Here is a 14,471-nt window from a genome sequence, read left to right on the forward strand (position 1 = left end):
CCCGGCTCCTCGCGTCTGTCTGATACTCCATCTCTTGGTGGTGGAAGTGGTGCATGGGACATCTCCAAAGCTGGCAACGGAAAATGAGGTTTCTGATGAAAAGCTTTAGGCACTGCCAACCCTATACTCGTCCAGGCAGTGGTGTGCTGTAACACGTGTTCACCTCTGTGGGGATTTTTCTGTTCCCTTGTGTTAGGGTAGGTCTTTCCAGCAAGGGATGGAAAATGCCAGCCTTTTGCTCTGAGGTTTGTGCTCTGCGCTTTTTGGAGAGAGATGCAGTTGTGGGCAATGACAGAAAGCATGATGGATAGACTAGAAATACAGAAGAGGATAATCCAGACTGAAAAACTTCATCTAAAGTCACAGGTAAATAAACACAGTAAATAAATGCAGAGGTTAAAGAACAAATAATATGAAAATAATGGAATTATTGCTACTGGCCATGAAATTATTGCTACCATCTTTGCAGCACCACATTAGGTTGGGATTTAAGAGCAGACCCTTATGATAAGCGATTTCTGAGATAGCATGAAAAACTGCACCAGGTCCCTTCATACTGTGTCTATACCATAGCACAGAAGCATTTTGTGGTGTGATCCTTGGTCCTGATCCTGTGATAGCCCAAGGTGGAATTTTATTGAGTACAATAGGAAACCCCTGATACCTGTCAGCATGTTTCTTGTTATCACAGAAAATAGGCATCAGGTGTGCACATCTAATCTTGATATGACAGGACTGGGGCATCTGGTGAAAGTACCTGCACCCACAGTTCAGATGTTGCCATGACAAATTCCCTGAAAAATGAGAAGTGAGGCCATCACCTGAGTCTCACAGCCTGTAGTTGTAATGTGGTGCCGTGTCTTCATCCTTCCTTCTCCCATTTGCAATATGTCTTTAGTTGCTTTTTAAAGTGTCCAGATAATTATGACCCATTTCAGGCCCTGAGGTACTAGGTGAGTGCTAGGTCAGCACATGGCCTGATAGTGGTATGTGTGAGGTCACAAACCCTTTACCAGTGCTGCTGGCAACTCTTCTGATGCTACTTCGAACCTAGTAGGGATTTCCTGGGTTCCTCAGCTCTTGGAGTATGGAAACAACAAGGTTTTACTTAGTGTAAGAGGAAAAGGGAAAATTTGTCTGGGTTTCTTTGCTAAGTCTGCTCCTTTGTTGATAAGGGGAAAAGTACAAAAATGTTAACAGAAAAAAAATATGAAAATTTTAAAAATTTTCTGTCCTTTTTTCCCCTCTTTTTGTTGTTGTTTTTTTTTCTTGCTTTTTGTTTGTTTTGCTTACCCTTGAGGTTAACTTCAAGGGTAAGCTGGAATGAACAAAAATCCTTTTCCTGTGCTTTGGAAATGCTGAAATAGGATGAGAAGGACATATTATCATTCCACAATATTCCCACAAATTGAGCTTCCTCGGTCCAAGGGCTCCTTGCAGGCAGCAGGGAATACTCCAAAAACTGAGTTGCTGGACTTTTTCCACGTGCCTGCTGGCCTTTACGATCCATTGTTACGTGGGGCTCTGGTTCACCCCTGGCCCCTAGGAGCTCAAGCATGGTTTAGGTTTCATCTTTTCTCTAGATGGCCCTCTAGCTTGTTTACGCAGTGGTTGGTGGTTAGAGGAGATGCAACAGTAATATTTTCCTTCTGTTGTTCAAAGCACATCAGCTCTTAGAGCAAACTGTTTATATCTTCATCAATGCCAGGTGGTTCACAAGTGGCTTGAGTACAGCATATCTGAGTGAAAAGATGCTGCAGACACCAATGTTGTGGCATAGTGTGAACCTGTGTCGGGAGGAGAAGCGAGCCAGTTAGTGAGAAAGAGGTGAGTCCACCACATGCTGATGCCTCTTAACAAATGGTGTGTAGATCAAGTTTAGCACAGAATATTCAGCAAACGGTAATTGAAAGTAAATTAACGATTAGATATGTGGTAACATTAAATTTTCAATCGCAGTGCTCAATGCAAGGTAACAAAAAATCAATTCTCACGTAACTCTTAAGCTGCTTGTTTAAGTAAAACATCCATGTGTTGGGAAGTTTGGAGAGCCTAACCTGAAAGTGAGTTGTATTTACACTTAGTGATATTGGCCACATCTGTGACACCAGATATCCCAAAATTGTCAGTTACAACCCCACAATTATAAGAACTAATCTATAAGTGGGCTATACTTTAAAACCTGTTTTTCCTGCATAGTTTTAGAATGCTCAGAGTTCATGTTAACAGGCTTTCTTCTACAATGGAATAACAGGAGAGAAGCTTAGTTTAAAGATACTAATCAGAAGCCGAAAGTTCTTATGTACTCCTTAGCTCACGTAGGAGAATTTTACAAACAGAAACAGCAGAAAGACTCCTGTATTTGTTTGCTAAATCGTTTATTTCAAAGCAGTTTAAAGCCTTTGCATTTCAATAGGCCAAAGTTAAGGGCCACCTTTGCAAAGCTTCACTATAAAAAACCCCAAAACAGTAGAAAGTGTACCACACCCCGCTCGTCAAGAGCTGAAAAGCTCTCCTCATGTTATTGACTGGGATTTTCTCTGTTGCTAGTAAACTGCTTTTTACAAGCAAGCTAGAGTATTGCAAGGCAGTTACGTGAAGAAAGGATATCGCACCCCTCTGCTTTCTGTGTAGTCACATGAGGAATCCAAAATTCTGGGTATTTATACTAAAACTTCAGGACATCTAATCCATGATAAATAGAAGTAAGAGTTTGCCTTATTTTAAAAAACCTATACAAATCTAGTGTTTGCCAGACTTTTCTAGGCAAAAAATTTGGCAATGTTGACACTCCCAAGAATTTAGTCTTTCCTTGCCATTTCTAAGTAAAACTGTGCACTTAAGTTTTGAGAAAACATGAATATTTGTATCTGGACTCATATCTGAGCTCTCCCTGCTCACACAGTCCAAGTATGTGAGATTGCAAATTAGAGGCAGGCAGGCAGCAAATTCGACTTTCAACTGGTACTAAATACACATGCAAAAGTCTGGCTCTAGCTTTTAGATTACAAAATGACAACTATGTTGCTGTCAACTGCAGAACATTTGCATCTCCTTTTAATGGGGTGCTATGAAGAAAAGAGAGTGAAAGAAGATAGGTTTTAAATCAATCCGGACGATGCACAGGCCCTACAGAGTATCACCCTCAAGAAATGTGAGCTATCTGGAAAAACCTGAGGAGTCAAGAGCAAAAGACTAGATTTACTGGATAACCAGAATAAAAATGTGAAGCCTTTGCTATTTTTCAGGGTCATTGGAGCAAAGCATTAAAAACGGGCAATGCCTGAGGATTGCTCTGTGCTCGAATTGGTCTCCGCCACCCAATGATGTCTCCTTCCTGTCCAGAGCTCGCTCTTTGTTGTCACATGGCTGTTTCTGACTGTCCTTCATCTCCTTGCATTTTGCTGGGTATCAGCTCTCTGATTTCTCCTGCTGTTAACCTGAATCCAGCCTCCAATGCCCAATATCTCTTTGATTTATAGCTCTCCCCTGAGCCCTTCCCAATGATTGACTCTTTTCTTCAACTGTGCTCATCTTCTTCAGATCATGGACTAAAGTTTAAAAGGGGAGAGATTCTAAGCATCACTTAGGATGATATTATGCCCAATGATCTAATCTTTCATATCCTAGGCCACTAAAAGCCGAGTCTTTAGGTACGCACTGCCTTTAAGGCTAGAAGGAACTGTGGGATTGTCTGGCCCAATACTGTGCTAACTTAGCCTTTTAGATGCCACATATCCTACAGCTTGAAATCATTGTTGAATTGTGAACAGGCTGGTTGCTTAGAGATCAGATACCCATTTTTATTCCTCTTCTCAGAGTCATCAGCTCTGATTATGTTTGAAGCATTTTCTATGGTTTGGGGTTTTGTCAGTATGTGAGAATCATAATATCAACCAAAAAATGCCTTTGGCCTGATGGTTGCATGGAACAGTTTGAAACTGGCATCCACGTGAATGCTAAGGATGAAACTCCCATACACAAAGAGAAAAGATCACAAATATATTACTGATATAATAACTCCTGATTTGACTTGTTACAGTTTTTGAATGCTTGGAGTTATCATTCCATTTTAACAACTAACTCCTTCCTATCATAAGAAGGTGAAGCAAATCTAATTTTAACATTGTCTAATTTACTAGGCCATTTTTGTAATATTTATATGATCCTAAAGTAAACATTTCTTATATTGGTTATTGCCAGAAACATCCGTCAAATTACTTCTGATTCTCATGTAGAATCACCTTTGTTCCAGAGGACTTATTTTAATAATAACATGCTTAATATTATGGAAACACCTCAGAGGCCTCAGTCAGAATCTGGGACATTAAGAACTATAAAAACAACTGTAAAGACATAGTACCACGCATCAGACAAAATCTGTTCTGCCCTTTTGCAGATGAGACGTATTCCATCTGGCTCCCTGTAAAGGGGACAGTCATACATGTTTTGAACCAATAGAAAGAAGGCAAGAGGCTTTCAGTGTGAACAGCCTGCTGAAAATGCCAGAATTTGTTGAGAAGAGACAGCAGCAAAAATGGCATTATTCCTCATTTCCTTCCAGTCTGCAGGAGATGCAGAGATACAGATGGTGCACATGCACACATACATATATATATAGACGTATACATATATATGCAGACATATACATATATATGCACATATACATATATAAATGTGTGTGTGTGTGTGTGTGTACCACAAGCAGTCTCCAAATCATGGAATGGCTTGGGTTGAAGGGACATTAAAGATCATCTAATTCCAATCCCACCATCATGGTCAGGTATACCACCCACTAGAACAAGTTGGCCAGGGCCCCATCAGTTTGGCCTTGAGCATCCTTCCAGCGATGGGGCATCCACAGCTTCTCTGGCTAACCTGTTCCAGTGCCTCTAAGGAATTTCTTCCTCACATCTAATTTCTTGTCTTCTAGTTTAAAACCATTCCCCTTGTCCTATTCAATATCTGCTCATGTAAGAAGTTGCTGTCTCTGCTTTTTATAAGGCCTCTTTAAGCACTGGAAGGATGCAATGAGGTCTCCCCAGAGCCTTCTCTTGTCTGGGCTGAACAGCACCAGTGTTCTGGTCCTTTGTAGAAAAGATGCTCCAGCCCTCTGATCATCTGGTCCAGTTCTAACAGGTCCATGTCTTTCTTGTGTTGAGGACTCATTCCAGAACTGGACACAGTCCTCTAGGTGGGGTCTCATGAAAACAGAGTAGAGAGGAAGAATCACATCCCTCAACATGCTGGCCACACATCTTCCAGGTCACTCAGGATGGCATCCCTTCCTTCAGTTGTGTCAATTAGACTGCTCAGCTTCCTGTCATCTTGCTGAGGGTGCACTCAGTCTCACTATCCATATAACTGATGGACATATTGAAGAGCACTGGTCCCAAGACAGAGCCCTGGGGACACCACTCATCACTAACCTCCACCTGGACATAGAGCCATTGATCACAGAGCTCTCTGTCTGCATCCAGAGAAATCTCATTCCTTTGTTTCTCAACAGGCAGAGAGGGGAGATTTGGGTCTTAAGGTGAGCAGGAGCCATGTGGGAAAGAGAGAGGTGTTCAGTGGTGCACTATTAAGGGGATCTTGTGCAGGGCCTGAGCAGCCCTGCTAGACCTTTTCACTGCAATGGTAAGACATTATTGAGGAACAGCTTCTGCCTTTTGGCAGTGAGAGCAATGCTGCAGGGACCTAGCAAGCCTCTCACATTCTGCATGCATTTCATTGAAAGGTTTTTCCATCTACCGTGCCCCAAGGGCATCTGCATCTCGCATCTTGCCAGCTACATGTTACAAAATCTCCTGCTCCACCACACCATGAGCCCAACCCAGCTGTTTGGCCTGGTGAGGGATTCATAGAGGCTGTCTCTGGCAGGTAAGAGACTGGAGTGGGAAGAAGGCTACAGCACGATGGAATATATACCTTTCATTGGTGTCTTGTGTGGGAAGAAGACTGCCCAGAGAGCAGAGAGGTGCCACATCCTTTCCTCAACCACCTGAACAGCCATGTCTGCTCTATAACCCTGTTTATATGCACACCCCGGCAAATGAGCCAAATGGACCCCCATTGAACTGGAGGGACTGCAGATTTGGAAGTCTGTACTACTGTATAATAAACTAGATAAGAAACCAGTCAAGGTGTAGGATAGCTGGAAAATAAAGAAATAAAGCATTTTTGAAGTAGCTTATAGGCATGATATTGGTGGAAAATATCACTTTGCAAATGCTTAATAAATATTTCAGTTGTATGGAATAGCCATACAGAGCCACTGATCAGCATTTAGAGCTTTCAATCTGAAAATTTCCTCTAATGATCTCAAATAACTGAAAAAGTGCCACCACAGTTGGTGGAGAGAGACTGGCACTTCTAGGACCCTGAGAACATCTTACAGTGGGTCAGTAGGTAAACGGGTCAGATGATGCCTGTGTTCAGAAGTACATCACTTTCCACTGAATGTAGAAATCGTAAGTGATTAGTGCAGAGGAACGTATTTCCTTGGTGGCATCCAAAGCTGGGTGAAAGAAGTTGTTGTTACAGTAAAATCAAAAGTGAGCAATTCAGATGTATAGAAAAACCCTGTGAGACTTAGCTATCAGCCAGAAGCAGCAAGGAGCTCAGCTGCTGCTGGCTGATAGGGAGGAGGTTATTCCCTAAGAATTCACATAGTAGGAATTCACAGGACTCTGCAGGGGCACGAAAACAGCCAGGATGAAATAATATAAACATGGGACTTGTGAGAGATAGGCTTTAACCAATTGAAGTATCTGGCGTGGTGGTGTGTTAACTCTTTTAGCCAATAAGCTGTAGTCCTAACCCTATATAAACTGTGTGCTTTGTGTAATAAAATGTCTTCACTATAAACTTCATAAGCTTGTTGGTGAAGTCCAGTTCCTCCGCCGTTTATAAATTGTTTACTTTAGGAAGTTTTCCCCTAATGTCCTCCCCAAGCCAGACCAGAGCACAGAGCAACCAGCACTCTCCTGTCAAAGACAGGATTAAACTGGATGGGGCACATACAATACAAGATGCAAACAGGAGAAGCCCTAGCCCTGTCAGGATCCTGTGGCCACTCAGCTGTGTCTGGGACACCTGCCAGAAATTAAAATACACAGTGAGAAGTTGCCCTCTGTATGCAGTGGGACATCAAGAGGCAGCTACTTACCTGCTTAACATCCCCACTTGCAGAAATACTTTGGTTTTAATGTCAGAGGCATTTACTGGGGAACATTCATAAACATTGATTTAACTCGCCATCTAACATACTGATTCCCAGGGACACTGCAGAAGAGGAAATGCAGGAAAATCTATGTAATTAACTGCAGGAGTAAAAGCAGACAGATGCTATTTATAGAAACTGCAGTTTGGGAGGACACGGAAGTTAATATCCTTACTGTGGCGCTGCCAACTCTTGCTCTTTCATGGCGAGTCTCACAGTATTTGTTGCTGTTCTTAAAACTGCATATCCTCGTATAATGGGAACTTGCAACAATTTCAGTGTGCTAAGGCAAGAAAATGTGGTTGAAAAAATCTTGAAAGTGAGAATGCCAGAAGCAAAAAATAAAGAGGAGAATATAAAAAGACATAAGTTAATGTTTTTGGAAACACTGTGATTCTTAATGCAATTCTGTGAGTTTTTTAAATCCTAGTAATTTTTAACAGCCAGCACTTGGAAATTATTCTATTCGTATAGCAGCTGCTGTAGGATTTCCTGTATGCATGGGTGTCAAAACATCTTTCACATATCCCTAAAAAGAAAATACTGTCTCAGGACATTCCTGAATGCCAATTTGGGTGTCTCTTCAGATTAAGAGATTTTAATGACCTATCATGCTTATATTTTGCTTTATCTATGTTTCTTAAAAACTCACAAAAAAAGCTGATTAGAGATGCTTGAATGAGTTTTTATAGAGATTTGTCAGAGGGGAGCTGTGCCTTCACTGGAGAATTAACAAAGGGAAGCTGGAGCTCTTCTGCTATTTATTTGGTTGTTAGTCAGGATTACTTGAAGAGAAGTTGTGCACACTGATGTTTCCTTGCTGGCTAGTCAGTACAGTCAAATTTGTCTTTGGATTTTGTGACTCCGCAGGGCAAAACCAAGACTTTCATTCAGCTCAGATGCCAGGCAGGCAGAGAAAAGAGGCTGTGGGCTCTTACTCCTTCTGGGAAGGCAACTGCTGCTTTCAGTCTGCTCGGGCAGCACTGATTGATTGTCTCCTGCCTAGAGCTGACTCAGAATGGCCAGGCTTAGTACAAAATGGTGTAAATGGGCTGTAAACAACGAGATTTGAAAAGAAAAGGAGGGAAAAACCTTAACAGCAGGAGAGTGAAAGGGTGACTTTCCCGCCTATGGGGAAATCATCTGTAAGTAGAACTGATGGGAAAAAAATCTGGTTCATTCAGCCTGACTGCTTTGTTGGAAATCTAGTAGCCTGAAGAGCTTTTGCTGAAATTAAGGCAGCATTTTCAGTGGTACCTGCTGGGTTTGTCAGGAGACTTGTGATACTATTTATGGGGAGGTTTTCCCAGTCTGCTTTTCCTCTTGCCCCGGTGGCAAGGGATGCCCTAAGGTCTGGAATCCCTGACTCTGCAGCACTCATCCCTGGTAACTGGGGCCTTCTAGCTGCTCAGGCAGATTGCAGGCTTCTTAATATGTCCACTAATATCAGCAGAGAAAATGTCAAATGCAGTATATCAGTAACTCACATCCTGAAAAATGTTTAAAATAAAGCAGTGCTTTGGGACCAATTCAGACTGTCTACAACATAATATAACGAAAAGTGTAAAATTCCTTGTAATAAAGCAACACAAGTTCCTGACTACTTCTGTTTTTAATACCCATGCCCAAATTCAGTGCTGAATGCCAAGATTCAAGCACACAGTTTGTTGTTTCTGCCTTAAAAATTCCAAGCACAGGCTGCTAAAAGACCACATACTTTAAGAACACTGTTATATATCAAACTTTTTGTTTCTGTTGATATTGTATGCCATTGACCATAAGAAATAAGCCATACCTTTGGCCTACTAACTCTAATGAACTTTAGTGGACACCTGCTTTTAAAAGCAATATTTAACCAAGTATTTCTGCAATGCTAAAATATTTGATCTACCTTGTACTGCAGAGGGTTGGAAGGCCTCATGAATTCCCTAGAATTTCCCAGCAGTTAAAAAACCTACAAAGACACCAAATACACTTATTATTTCATTATTTGAGGGGTGTGTGTGTGTGTTCATACTTGTTTGTTTGTTTGTTTTCCTTATGTAATCCTCTTGGTATAGTAGTTCATCTTACTGTTCTGTAGACCTCACCATCATGCAGCAAGCAATAGCTAGTCAAGGCTGCATATCAGTTAAGTATATATAAGCATCACAGTGAAGTATATATAAGCATCAGTTACACTTAGGTATCTGTGGGGAGTGTATATCACAGAAACAGCTGAAAGATGACTTCTAAGTCAGCATTCACTAAGGCAGTAAATAGAAATTTGTATATTAAGAGTGTATAAAACTTGTACTTAAGGCTGTATATTAAAATGAGAGGAGAGGCTTTTTATAATCAACTAGCTTTTGTGTTTGGAAAAGTAGAAAATTAGTGCTGGACCTCTTCTGATCTGGAAGTAACTCTCAGTGGTGGATAAAATGGATATTTTTCTCCCTGTTGTCTAGAAGCCGAAAATTCCAACCTGTTCCCTATGAATAGTACTTCCATGGTGCTGTGCTGGCATATTGATTTGGGAAATTACTGCTTCTGCTTTGTCAGCAGTGTCAGTGATACATGGTATTTTCCTTACTCCACTTACTCTTTCCTGCTGGCTTTAATTTAAACAGGTTTTTATTGTCTGTGTTTTTATATTATCAGGTATCAGTACTAATCCCTTCATGACCATAAATAGGCTAAATATACCATACAGTATCCATCATATGTACACAGTAAAAACACACATACATGTACACACTGTATGTATACACATAGTCTGTGCATACACACACTGGATCTATCTCGGCGTGGTGTGTAGAGATGTAATACTCAACAGTGTGTAATGATGATATTGTGATCTGAGAGACTTCATGAGAGCATTCCTTGCCTCTATTAAATCAATTACATTCATTAAGTCACAGCTACAGTTTCCTAGTGCAGCTCAAGCTTCTGTATGCCTTGCTTCCAAGAAAAGCACTGGACCTGAGGTAACTAATATTTTAAATAAAGAAGATGTGGGAAACTAGAAGGAATGCCAGTGAAAGGGTGGTGTATCAACAGTAGTTAGAAGAAATATGAAGAGCAGCCAGCATAATAAATTCAAGGGGTGGAGGAGAACTGCAATAGCAACACAATGTTTTGATCATAAAGCATGAGTTTTAAAGACCCATGCATTCAACAACCACAGGCTGCCTTTCAAGTTTACAGGCTAATATATCTTCATATTAAGAAAGGATACAGTTTATAATTCTCTTTCAACAGAACAGCAGATAGCCATCACAGCAATGAAAAACAGAAACTTTTTTTTAAACAAAAAAATCTCCAAGTATATATGGCTGGAATTAGAACAGCCAGTAAAACTTGGTGAATACTGTTTATTATGTTTATTCTTAATATGTTGATTTTCTTTCCACTATTATTCACTCTCTGCTTGGTTCCAACACAAAACCCTCTCTGCTCTCTGACTCTCCTTGCCTGCTCCTCTATCTCCCTTTTTCCTAACACAGACCTTGGCCACATCCATGCGACAAACTGTTGCAAGGTACGTACATCAATCAGGGGAGTGCTGAAGTGTGATCTGCAACCAGCATAGCTGTGCCAGCAGAAACGCCTAGTATAGAATGAGACATATCAGCAAAAGTGCTCTTTTACAGAATAACTTTTTTTTCCCTTCCTCAAAAGGACTGCAACAAGCTCTATCAGCAGAAGAGTTTCCTGGTCTAACGTGAAGCTGAGCATGAACACTTTGCCCGAGTGTAGCCTATCAATACCCATCTATCTCATACAGCACTCAGCATAAATGTGGCTTTCTATACACCAGAGGTTAATAGGAATATCTCCTAAACTCATACCATGGCCTTGGCACTATCTCTGCCCTCTTCCTCACTCATTCTCCTGCTTTGCCCTGTATCATTCCTCTGAAACGTATCCAAGTGTCTGGATTTCACCTCACCACCATTTATTCTATGTAGTCTGATTTTTATTGTCACATTCTCCACACACTTTTTAGCACCTCCTGCCTGCCCTTAGAAAATGTTCTTCCCATTTTCCTAGATATAAGCATTTTTGTATAAGATTGCTCATGCAAGGCATTTAAAAATTAATCTTTTTGTTCCCTAAGCCCCTCTAATGTACAGAAGAAAAATAGTTCATTTGGGTCTTTTTCTGTTTGCAGTCTGGTATTTTGAATGTTGGCACTTATTTTCATGCAGTCAGTTCTAGAGTCCTTCTTTAGTTTTCATATGAAAACTGATATTCTCAGATAATAACACAATCTGAGTATCTGGAAGGTTAGGGATTATTATTTTTTGTCAACTGCCACTTACTGAAGAGACTAGTTCAAATCCTGTGGTACTTCTTTGTTCTCTGCCTAAAACCAATGAAAAGCACCTAACCCTTCTTCAGCTTCAAAAGTTATGGATATGTCAGTGAGGGGAGAGGGTGGCAAGAGGAAGCACCAAGACTCGAGCTGTTTCCACTGCTGGTGGTTATTTATGCTGCAATGACCAACAATTTAGACAATGCCATTGGACCTGAAGAGTCACTCTTCAGCTTCAGTGCTAAGAAACCATTCACCACAGGGTAGCTAATTTGGGAAGGAAAAGGAAAAGATGTCTCACCCTATCAAAGAGACAGAGGAGGTTCTGGTTCTGCTGTACATGCAGAGTGACCCTGAGGGATTACACTTGTGCTAGCACACGGAGGTATTAACATCTGAGTAAATATCTAAGAACCCAGAAAGTAAATGATGCTTCATGAAGGGGGTTCAGCTATTGCCATGACACAGTGATCACTGATTGCCAGGGCTGAAATCCCGCCTTTTAGCAAGTGCAGGTGAAGCCATGAGGTTCTTCTGGGAGACTGTGATCTTACCTAAGAATCTATTATCAAGTAAATATCAAGTGACTCTGACTGATGCAATCTTTGGTTCAGAAGTCTTTCTTCCTTGACTCCTTTATGCTTAAAGCAGAAATAAACATTGGGTATAAGGTCTGGCACATAATCACCTGAAAATCCTAATTTTTGGCTGCATTTTTGATCCCAAATATTGTTTTGGTCTGTGCCACCTACCAGTCTTTCAGGCAATGTCTGACCAGTGGTTTGGACCATCATATGTAATGGGTAATTGGAAGCGGATAACGATGGAAGCAGCTTAGCTCTTCAACCGTAGTGTCCTAATAGCCTGCAGAGATTTTACCCTGAATGTTTTGTCATACAAGTAGCTTCTGAGGCTGAATTTTTGTCCTTTCACACTTCTATTTAATGCATGAAATGTATCCCTTCCATTTATATTCTCTTATCTACCTGACTAGTTTTCTTTTTCCCCACAGTGAATAAAGTAATATCTGCCGACAACCTTACCCCTAATTCCCATCTCCATGCAACACACAGCAGAATTAGGTAGTGCACTAGCTCTCACAGATACCTGCTCCTCAAAGAATACAGAAAGCTCTGGATGCACTGGCTGATGTATTGCTGGACAAACCAGTTCTTGAATCTCTTTGCAGATGGAGTATTCTTTGCAGCCCATTGACCATCACATGAAAAAGCCACTGCTGTGCTTCATTTTCACATCATCAACAGCTGGGAACTCCCATAATCTGTCTGCTCCAGATGTTTTTCTCCACTTTCTTCCCACTGTATAAGATCCTCTTCCTTTTTCTTCTTTTTTTTTCCCCCTAGGGGTGGTTTAAATCACCTTACAGAAAACACTAGGTGGGATTTGTTGATTGCCCTGCAAATTAAGGATTCCTGAAAGAACCCAAGAGACGTTCAAAATAAAGCCTTAAGCTGGTATTTAATTAGCATTTATCGACAAACAGTTTTTAAAGCAAATATTAGTACGGGCTTACTAATAGAGGAAAGTGTTTGTGTAATGTCACTCCCACTTATTTTCACCTTGAGGTATTTTAGGGATTGATGACCTGGAAAAAAGAACAAGCAGTGAGCACTGTATAGACTGTGGGCAGTAGGAAAAACTGTTTGTCTAAATTCAGTGTTGTGACAACTTTGTGATAGAGACATCAGGCTCTGGTGTCCTTGGCGTGTAGGTGGGCGGGTGAGTCACTTATTGCTGTCCTGACATGCCATAAGGAGGTGGCTGTTCTCCATTGTCAGAATATGGACCTTCAATTTTTACTCAGTGAGAGACATCAGAATTTAAAAATGGATTTATTTTGCCTCACACTTGAGTACCTGGTGTCATTTTTCATTCTGAGCAATGAGTTGCTTAAAACCAATATACTTTAGACCTGTCTACTGCCATTTACCAGTTCCACAGTCTCGAACTACTTTGTCTGCTTCCAAACAGCGCAAGGTATCTGAATGCAGATGATAATGGCTGGAAGAAAAACTGCAGCCAAAAACTACCTTGGAAAAATGCTGTGCTAGAAATCTCTCATCTCTGGTCATGCTACCTATGACAGAAGCCATGCATAGGAAAACACGTAGGAAAAATTACTAAGTGGCACAATGGTTAATGCACTTATCTTATTCCAGACATTTCCTCAGAACACTAGAAAAATGTGCAGATGGAAGAAATTTGGTATTGCTGCTGTCTAAATGGGAGTTTAACACTGGGTTCCCTGAAATGGTTTTAGTTAGTTGTGGAAATTGGTTAGAATTATTGGCACATAATATTAAAGAGAAATATCAGAGTATACAGTTGCCTCCAGTGAACTGCTGCAGAGCCTGTAGTCTTTTTGCTAAGGAACAAATGACTAGATGATCTCCAGAGCTCCCTTCCAACCCCAAACACTCTATGATTCTGTGAAGTACTGCCCACTAACAACCGTGTGCCTGAGGGGGTCATTACAGAGCTGTTCAGAAAGTCTTCTATTACTTTATTAAAAATGAAACATTCATCCACACTAACATATTTTTGCTACATACCCAAATTCTTAATTTTGTGGCAGGCTGGACAAAGCTGCGCATAATTTAGGAGAAAGTCCTAGAAATGTCTGAATCATTAACATCCAAACCAGCCAGCCACAGTATGACAGTTTGAAGGACCTGTAGTCAAACTGAAAGAGACTTGTTCAAAACTGTCATTCCTCTTTCTGAGAGTCCTCCCTCCTCACTCTCCTCTGCTCTTAGGAAACTGGGTGCAGACCCCAAAAGCAGCACCAATTCTGCAGCCCTAGCAAGTTTCAGATTTGGTAACTAGTTAGCTGGTTTTGGGTTGATTTTATTTCCTCTTCTTGGGAAAGAAGAACCTGTATTAAATTTACTTTTTCCTCCCTATTGTGTTCAGTAGAGAAATTTCCTT

General features: G+C 40.9%; 1 long non-coding RNA gene across 1 annotated transcript in view; it reads left to right on the forward strand.

Annotated features, from left to right (window-relative positions):
- The first annotated feature begins 314 nt into the window (after positions 1–314).
- LOC139678858 (uncharacterized) overlaps positions 315–14,471 on the forward strand; it is a 32,480-nt gene continuing 18,323 nt past the window's right edge. Inside the window, exons 1-2 of the long non-coding RNA XR_011699109.1 lie at positions 315–366; positions 1,709–1,827. This is a non-coding gene — a long non-coding RNA (uncharacterized lncRNA). The remainder of the gene's footprint in view (positions 367–1,708; positions 1,828–14,471) is intronic.

This window comes from Pithys albifrons, chromosome 1, assembly GCF_047495875.1.
Source record: "Pithys albifrons albifrons isolate INPA30051 chromosome 1, PitAlb_v1, whole genome shotgun sequence".
Taxonomy (NCBI): domain Eukaryota; kingdom Metazoa; phylum Chordata; class Aves; order Passeriformes; family Thamnophilidae; genus Pithys; species Pithys albifrons.